A 9847-nucleotide genomic window follows, 5' to 3' on the forward strand; every position below is an offset into this window, starting at 1 on the left:
AAAACTCATTGTGTTGTCTTTTATTATCTCCTGTTACACACACACACACACACATACACACAGAGAGAGAGAGAGAGAGAGAGAGAGACTCAAACTTTCAATCCAAGTCATTTAATAGAGTCAATTAATAGAGTGGCTCCTGATGCTGCTACTGCACTGCACTTCTTCTTCTTCTTCTTCTTCGGCGGTCACTCGAATCGAGTATGACTGTCTTCTCTGTCGGGTCACCTTATTTGTGGATCCTCAGGTGGCTGTAGAGGCCGTTCTGTGATCCACAGATTCTGGTGCAATGTGGGCAATGGAAGGTTGAGGTGATGTGTGGTGGTGGAGCCTTTCTCTGTTTGTCCTTGCGGTGTTGCCGCTTTACATCTGCGACACGGCGGAGTTCTGTTTCGTGGTGTGCTGCACCTTCCTGCACTTCTTTTCTCCTGTAATCCCTGTTTTTTCCGAGATTCTCCCGGATGTGATGTTAAACTTGTTTTTTAGGCTGGTCTTGATATTGTCCTTAAAGCGTTTCTTTGGCCCACCAGGGGCTCGCTGTCCTTCTTTTAGCTGGAAGTACAGGATCTGCTTAGGGAGAAGGTTGTTGGGCATGCGGATGACATGTCCTGTCCATCGGAGTTGGTGCTGCATTATGGTGGTAGTGATGCTGGGCATATTCGTTTCCTCCAGAATACTGGAGTTTGTACGTCTGTCTTCCCAGTTGATCCTCAGGATTTTTCTTAAGGCTCTTTGATGGAATCGTTCCAGTGATCTCAGGTGTCTGCTGTAGGTGGTCCAAGATTCCGCTCCATACAGCAGAGTTGGGAGAATCGCAGATCTGTAAACCAGGACCTTGGTTTGAGCCCTCAGGTCTCGGTCATCAAAGACTATTGTGAGTTTGGCATACACTTTGCTGGCACAGCTTAGGTGATGGTTAACTTCATAGTCTATATCAGCTTTGAAAGAGAGAATGCTGCCAATGGAGGGGAAGTGGTCCACGCTTTCCAGAGTGGTGTTATCCACTTTAATGATAGGCTGGCATGATGGCTGGTTGGGTGGTGGTTGATACAGACCCTGAGTTTTCTTGATGTTCAAGACCAAACCCAGGGCTCTGTATGACTTGGCAGAGGCATTTCCTGGAGGATGTCCTGGAGGTCTTCAGGAGAGTGTGCTACAATAGCGTTATCATCGGCGTATTGCAGCTCTATTATGGTAGCATTTCTGACTTTGCTCTTGGCTTTGAACCTGGTAAGGGACAGAACCGTCAGTCCTGTAAAGGATTGGGATCCCCTGTGGCAACTCTTGGCCAGTAAGGTGGTGTATGGCTGCAATGAAGATGGCAAATAGGGTGGGTGCAATGATACATCCCTGTTTGACCCCAGTTTCTATGGTAAATGTCTCAGATTCAGAGCCACTATTGAGCACGGTGGCTGACATGCCGTCATGCAGTAGCCTCAGTACACGGATGTATTTAGAATGACATCCATACTTTGATAGTATGCTCCACAGTGTCTGCCTATTCACGGAGTCAAAGGCCTTTGTCAAGTCTATAAAGGCCATATACAGAGGCAGTCCCTGTTCCCGACACTTTTCTTGTAGTTGGCGAGCAGAAAAGATCATGTCAGTTGTTCCCCTAGATGGACGGATACCGCACTGTGATTCGGGGAGTATCTCCTCAGATAGTGGTAGAAGGCGGTTGGTGAGGACATGAGCAAGGACTTTGCCTGTTGTTGATAAGAGCGAGATGCCCCTGTAGTTTCCACATTCTGCCCTATCCCCTTTCTTGAATATTGTAACAATTTGGGCATCCCGGAGCTCTGAGGGGAGCTCTTCCCTTTCCCAGGCCTTGATGAGTAGATGGTGGATGTGGTGCCAGAGCCTTGGTCCTCCTTCCTTTAAGATCTTCGCTGAGATCCCATCAGGACCAGTGGCCTTGTTGTTCCTGAGATTCCTGATGGCATTGTGAACCTCAGTTAGGGTATGAGGTTCCCCCATGTCTTCTCTGATGGGACTCTGTGGGATATGGTCAGCAATGTCTGATTTGGCTGAGCTGTCACGGTTCAGAAGTTCTTGAAAGTGATCCTTCCAACATGCGTTGATGGAGTCATTGTCTTTTAAAAGAGTCTGTCCATCTTTTGGGCACAGGGGATTTAAGCTGCGGTGGCTAGGGCCATAGACATCATTAGTGGCACTAAAAAAGCCTCTGGTGTTACCTGAATCTTCCAGTCTCTGGAGTTCTAGAGACTTTTCTGTCCGCCATTTGTTCTTGAGCTCCCTCGTCAATCTCTGAACATCAGACTTGGCTCTGGAGTGTGCTGCCCTTTTGGCCTCACATGTTATGTAATTTTGCCACTCTCGGAAGGCTTTTCATTTTCTGTAGATAAGTTGTTCTATCTCTGTGTAATTTTCATCAAACCAGTCCTGATGTTTTCTGGACTGATACCCAAGGGTGGATTTGCATGAGTCATGGATAGCGGATTTGAGAAGGACCCAGTGCTCTTCAATTTTATCAGGATATTCTTGCTGAAGACTTTTCTCAAGAGAGTCCTGATGTAGCTGCTGGATGGCAGTTTCATTCAGGCTGTCAAGGTTCAGTCTTCGCCGTGTCTGCTTCTTCTGAATCTTCCTCCTTTTTTTAAGTTTGTACTACTGACACTACTGTCGCTGTCTGGTTGTTGGCCAACATCAGACGGATTGTCATGAGGCACTCGCTGATCCCCACAGGAAGTTCGGAGAGGTGGTTGACAAGCTGGTTTTTGATGGCAAGTCCAACTCCATGGTTTCTAGCCTCATCGGTGTAGCCACCTTTCTCCTCCTTCAGCTGCCCTTCACCTGTCCGCAGGGTCTCGGAGAGAGAACCTATATCAATCTGGCATCTCTGCAGTTCTCTGGCTATGATGGCAGTTCGTCTCTCAGGTCTGTCACTGGAGGTGCTGTCCATCAGAGTGAGCACATTCCAGGCTCCAAAATTAAATTTATTTTGTTTCTGACCGCAAATGGGGTGTTCCCTCTGGATGCGGTAATCCAGTCGGGAGGTATGAGGCAGGCTATTTTTAGGGCACCTTTTCTTGCCCCTTCCCCATGTGGGGTAAGCAGAGCAGATCCTAAATAGGACTGCTTAGTCATGGGTGTAGCTGCCGAAGAGCTCTTCTGCCTCGTCCCAAGAGCCCAGCGACTGATTCTGACACCCATTGCCTGATGTGCCAGCTCATGACTAGGGGCTTCCAGAGTACACAAACCTGCCCCCGTCGCCACTTGCTGGTTGCCATAGGACTTTATCTGGGTAGGTAGGGTGGATTCCCTTTGTGGAGGATGCCTGTGCGTGATGTTGTTTAACGTGTGGAGCAGTGGTTTTCAACCTGTGGTCCGCGGCCCGCGGTGGTATTGCAGGTGGGCCGCCAATTATTTTCTGTTCATTTCCAGTCCATTCTAGGGCTGTGCGATTAAAAGAAAACGTCCTAAAATCACGATTTGAGCGTGCGCATATGCCTAACTCCAGGTTCACACACTGTCTGTGATGCGCCTTTTTTCTGAGCCAATGTTGACGGATCAGAGCGTTCTCACTGCGGTAAAAGGCTAGAAATAAAAACGTGCGAAAATAATTCATGTCTAACACATGAGCATAGAGTGAATTTGTTAGTGAACAGGATGCAGTTTAAGTGAGAGGAGACACGTTTTAAGTGTGCACACTCTCTCCTCGCAAAGCAGCGTGTATCTGAGCAAGCACGACCGGTTTTGTGACAGAGCAAAGGAAATCTGCGTGCGAACAGAGAGATTCGCATTCGTGCATTATTTTAATGTGCTTTCGCGTTATATTTATGCGCTCTCACTGCTGACCGCATACACATACTGTATACACACTGCAAACACCTGAGGCACCGCTACAATTAATGAGCTCTATGAACAATGCATGGCAAAAAAGAAAAAAAAGTCCCTGTATATTTTTTTTTTTGTCACAAGTCTATACATTTTTTTACATCTTCGCTATAGTGATAATTTTGACTTATGTCTGTTCTAGAGATGTTACAACTTTTTGATAAAGCTCTGATTGGTTTTCTTTTGGAAATATGTTTCAAATTAATCCTGAATGCATTTATGACTGTAAAAGCACAATTGCAAAATTGATCAAAAAAATCGCGATAGTTTTTTTTTGTCCATATCGCACAGCCCTAGTTTATTCAATAAATATAGTTTAAAATCTAACTTCTGAGTACTAAGTTATTAACCCAACAATAGCGGGGTCAGTTAATTTTTTTGAAGTGGGCCGCGCAAACATATGTGTTTGGCTGTGTGGGCCGCGAGTTGAAAAAGGTTGGGAACCACTGGTGTGGAGGCTGGTGCACAGACAACCACCACACGGTCCTTGGCAGGACTGGGTCAGGATCCAGTGGCACGGAGTCCAAGATGACTGGGGACCCATCACTGCTGCAGCCTTCATCCGCCTTCCCAGCCGTTGTGATGCTCCACTTAAGTCAGCCATCATCCTCCGCCTGTTCCGCATTGAGGTCTTTTCCTTTTTTTCAGGGTTTGTTCCCTTAGCCTTTGCCTCTCTAGGCTACCCCACAAGGCAGTTGGACTATTTACCCATAGCTAGGGCTGTGGTTGGCGGTTCCAGGGCATGTCCACTGCTTGGGGGGCCTGCACACCACGCCTCTGGGGCCCACTGCTGCTCCGAGATCCCCTACAGTTCAGCCTGGGTCCGCTAGGGCCCAGTTACCGTGTGTGGCCGCAAGGAGGCACTGTAGGAGTCTTGGCGGTGGAGAGGCTATGTACCGACAGGAGGAGACTTACACACTTGGCTCCTCTTTTCACCCTTACACAAGGGCTAGTCGATGGCAGTAGCTGTAAGCAGAATGTAGCAAGCAGAAGCAGCATGCAGCATGCAATGTCTACTAACCTACAGGCACTACTATCCCAGCACTACTGCACTGACGCATCACACATGCCCTGTGTATATACACTGCACACACACACACATACACACACACACAGACAGACACAGACACACACTCACATCATCAGAAACACGTCTGAGAAGATGATCAGCTCCTGAACTAAAGCTGCTCTGATGAACATAACTAATGAAGGAACATGTTCATTACTGATGCTCACATGATCATTATTCCATCTGTATCCACGGCAACACAAAATACTTATTACTATCATTACAACAGAACTATTATAGCAATGATGAGACCCGACTAACCCAGAGATTCAGTGATCCTCACATTCAGACACACATCACACTGTTCAGTCAGCACAAATATCAGCAGCTTCTTCTGAAGAATCAACTGAACCGGAGATGATGTGTTCATGTACATACAGCAGTTTCGAACCTACATCACATACCTCTCACATACCATTCCTCAGGGCCGGCACAAGCTCAACAAAACACACGTCACAGTCACAGATCTTTATGATGGATTTTCAGTTCCTTCATACAGCACCAAGTGTTCACAGCAGATGATTGACAGCAAATGCACGATGACATCATGACAGGACCGTGATATCGGACCGTCACGTGTGGCCTTGAGGCTTCAGGAGCACATAACACCACTAAGACCAGCGTCTGTGATTCACAATGGACTGTGATTGATCTGCTGTTCTCACACTATTTATGGCCAGCAGTTCTGGTTTAATATCTGGATCGGTTCAGAACTGAACCACTGACGCCACTGTCTGCAGCTGATCCAATATTAATGTGGCCATAACTCACAAACACAGCAGCCGCAGGACTTCTCTGACCCCAACACATCATGTGAGCTTCAAGCAGACGCTTCAGTCCAAGCAGAATAAGAGAAACTGACCCGAAAAACCTCGCTCTGATCCTCACTGCAATTAGCACACGCCTCTAATGAGAAGAAACCATTTCAAGTGAAAAGAGAGAGGGATTAGAGCATGTATGTGTGTGTGTGTGTGTGTGTGTGTGTGTGTGTGTGTGTGTGTTCTAGACCTAGTCGGAGGGCTGAGTTATTAGTTCTATTGATCCAGTAGTAGAATTGTGCTCCCAAAGCTACAACAACAACTCAACAGCTTTGAAACCCCTCAAACGCAGCTCTCTGGAGCTCTGTTATCATCCTATCCTGCTGAAAACACTAGCGATGCTGTTCACTTAGCATGTTTTTGCTTAGTCTTCTCTCTATGGTAAGACCAGTCAAAGAGCAGCATCCCCTCTGGACCAATCAACATCCAGAGATCATGAGAATCTGATCCCGCTGCCCACACTGAGCCAATCAGGATCAAACAGAGGGAAACTTCACTCACACAATCACACACTGTAATCTTAAAGTGTAACAGAAAACTACACAAGGATCTTTATTGGTATAGCTGAAAGACCTTATCATTTGTGAGAGCTTCCCATTATACAAAAGGTCCTTTATAGCAGAAAATGGTTCTTTAGATTATTCAAATGTTCTTCAGACTAAAATAAATATGCTTCTTTTAAAAGCCGTCTACTGAAAGCTTCTTCAGGGTAGCAAAAATAGTTCTATTCATCACAGCAAAAAAATAAAAAAAGCTTTATTTTTAAAGTCCCCCTGAAATAACTAATTTTATCCCTTAAAACTCATTCTTTTAATTTTGAAAATGGGTAAATAACTTTTACATACGTTTAAATATAGCTTGAATATAACTCTCCGCCTGTACCTAATTTAGTATGCACAGAGCTATGAATATGTAAATGAGTCCCTGCCTCCGGCCAATCACAGCAGCTCTGTCTGCTGCACTTTGACTTGGTTCACTGAAGTAGTAAACACTACACAATGGCAATTCATTCAGCCGTACATGTTTAAACCAGAAGCAGAGGGACAAATCCCTGCATCAGAATGCTAATGCATTTAATCTACCGCTCTCTATGACACATAAATTAATTGATATCATTTAGCCTCACGATTACAAAACAGCTCATAACGTGATGCTAATGACAAACCGTGTTCCTGTTCACCATCTCAGACAGCAACGCTTTGCTAATAATATGAAATACTGATGGTAAGACACGGACATGTTTTTGGTTCTCTGCAGATTTAAGGAGAAAATGCTCTGCAATGCTGTTGACTGATGAATTAACACATGCTTTGTCTCTCAGCATATTAAAAAAACACCAGACAGACACAGAAACATTGTGATTTACACCGCAGGGGGACTTTCAGACCGTATCCACCTTTTTTCTTCGCCCCATGAGGCTTTGAGCCAATAACAGGAGTAATCTCTGTTAAACTGTAAACAATCAGTAAGAGATTTGCTCTTTGAGTGCCATAAGCATCTTCTCTGTGCTGTTGAGTTGTTTTATAGCTTTATTAAGATTTGAGAGAAAACGTTCTGAGATCAACATTCTCAAAACATCCTTATGATGTTATTTGTCCCTGATGAATGTTCTAAGAAACCTTTATAAAACCTTTAAACAACGTTCCAAATGCAACAAGAAAACAGAACATTTTCACATTCTTAGAAAAATTTAAATAAACATTCAAATAACTTATTCTGGCGCAATCATGACAAGAGAAACGGACATTTGAATGTTTTAGAAACATTTTGAAACAACGTTGATATCAGCTAAAGTTGTGACCAAACCCTCTCTCAGTCCAAGATCAGAAGAACAGCTAAAGCAGCGTCGCTCAGACAGACTCCAGCCTCTGGGCTTTTTACTTCTTACCATTAATGGATTTCTAACTAATGATCTGTTAAGCACAATGTTCCAAATGAAATGCATTATTAAGTGTTACAGAGAAAATCCTTTTTTTTTTTTTTTTTTTTTTTTTTTCTTTTTTTTTTTTTTTTGCATTTATGAGGCTCCTTGGATCTGTTAAAAAAGAACTTTTGCATAAAATTCTGAATGGAACTGTGATGCATTTCTGAGTCAAATGATATTCATTTATATATATATGAATTTAGTTCACACATTAATTAACACACTTAAAATAAGCAATAAGGATATTAATTAATATTTGTTAACGTGAATCATGTTCACTGTTATGTAATGTAAGCTCAGATCCATTAAACAATGAATTCGTAGCCTAACCGCTGAAATGAACATTAGCTAACATTAAATATAATTATTTAGTTTATGTTAACTAATGTAGTTAAATGATTTTATCACACCCATGAGCTCATGAGTTATTCACCAGGTTTAACAGCACGGTCTTAAAAACCAACTAAACGACTGAAAGCTGCAACTCTCGAGCCTAACAGCATGCGCGTGCACAGAGACGCCCTGAACAGCCGACGGGAGCGCGCACCTGTCTCAGCGCGTTACAATGAAACAATAACACATCTCTGAGTTCTGCTGATGACCATCCATCTCCAGATCTAACAGTGTCTGGACATCAATACAGCAGCCAGTCGACAATCAATCAGATCATGAATCTGAAAGTAGTTTGCACAAACAGTATTATACACTTAGCGTTGTACCCCCAAAAATATTCACAAACCGAAATAAAACCAAATGAAATAAATATTTGTAAAAGCCAAATTAACACATATATATATATAAAAAAATACGTAATTTTTTATTCCAAATAAATACATTTCAAAATTCAAATAAAGGTTTTAAATTAATTGTAGAATACTTGTTTTAATGCATAGTTTTTACAGAATAACTAAAACATATAGAGGTCATAAAACCATATCAATTTAAAGACAAATTATCATATTAATGCATAAATGTTTAAGTGTGTGTGTGTGCGCGCGCGCTCGCGCCACGACGCCTCCCGTCATGGTTTACCCGTTGATGCAGTGTGATCAGATGAATGAAAAAGTTCTAGCGATCATGTTCTGAACTCACCTTTATTTGTGTCATTAAAGTTTGATGTGTCGAGATGATCCTGCACAAGTCTCTCAGGGAGCGAGCTGTGCGTTCAAACCAGCCCAGACTCTTCAGACAGAGCTATCCCTCCAGAAAACACAGATCCACGAGACCAATCCATTCACGAGCAGGACGCAGTTCTTCAGCAGCTCCTCGCGCGGATCTGTGGGAACGCGCTCAGGAACGCTCGAATCCATCAGACGCGCGCCGAGGCTCCATCTCCATTCATCTGCTGCTCCTGAAGGCGCAGGAACACAATCGCATGCCCGTGTGAGAGTGTCGCTTGGGTTCCGGAGGCTGTTGCATCACCTGGACGGGCGCGCGCACCACTGCCTCAGGTGAGCGCACGCGGGAGCGCGCGTTCCCGGTGATTCGGTAGAAGCGAGACGGTGTTGCACATCCCGAAGCGCTTCAGTAAACGTGTCTGTAAGCTGTAAGAACATGTCACTGTCTCAAAACCGTGTGTGCTTCCTACCTAGACAGCATCTCTAGTGCGCGTCAGAAGCGCGCAGGGCGCAACAATCCCAGATGCAGAAAAAAAATGTCTATGAGTTCTAAGTGACTTGTAAAAGTTCAAATCTTCCACATTCTAAGAACATTTCCACTGAACCTTATAAGAGCGTATTTCAGATATTAATAATGTTATTATTTTAGGGATGTTTTGTGCAAAATTTTACATAATCATTGTAATATTAGGGACATGTGGAGACATTTCTACTATCATTCTCTAATTTTGGGGGAAATAATCATTACCTGTGGCTTAAAGTACTGTAAACCAAAAATGAAAAATGTCACCATTCACTGTATTCGTCTTCATGTCCACGTATCACATTATTCTTCTGTGGAGAAGTTCTGAAGAATCCTCCAAAAATGATATGAATGTAACTTAACAGTAATCCATATGTTTAATGCACTACATTTAAATTCTTCCGAACCCAAATGTCTCACATTTCAATCTCTTCTACACTAAACATCAGATGCCTTCAGAAGACTTCAGAGAAGTGTGGATACAGAGAAGAGATGCAATAAGTTCCTTCAAAGAAAAACAACAGCAACAACATACAG

At 43.6% G+C, this 9847-nt stretch overlaps 1 protein-coding gene and 1 pseudogene across 1 annotated transcript in view; both read right to left on the minus strand.

Moving 5' to 3' along the window:
* Window positions 1-9097, minus strand: part of LOC128015289 (voltage-dependent T-type calcium channel subunit alpha-1I-like) — a 75374-nt gene extending 66277 nt beyond the window's left edge. The window contains exon 1 of the mRNA XM_052599001.1: window positions 8762-9097. The gene's annotated coding sequence lies outside the window, so the exon portion shown is untranslated. The remainder of the gene's footprint in view (window positions 1-8761) is intronic.
* On the minus strand, window positions 364-2923 carry LOC128015078 (uncharacterized; annotated as a pseudogene).
* Window positions 9098-9847: the final 750 nt, after the last annotated feature.

Source organism: Carassius gibelio, chromosome A6, assembly GCF_023724105.1.
Source record: "Carassius gibelio isolate Cgi1373 ecotype wild population from Czech Republic chromosome A6, carGib1.2-hapl.c, whole genome shotgun sequence".
Classification (NCBI taxonomy): domain Eukaryota; kingdom Metazoa; phylum Chordata; class Actinopteri; order Cypriniformes; family Cyprinidae; genus Carassius; species Carassius gibelio.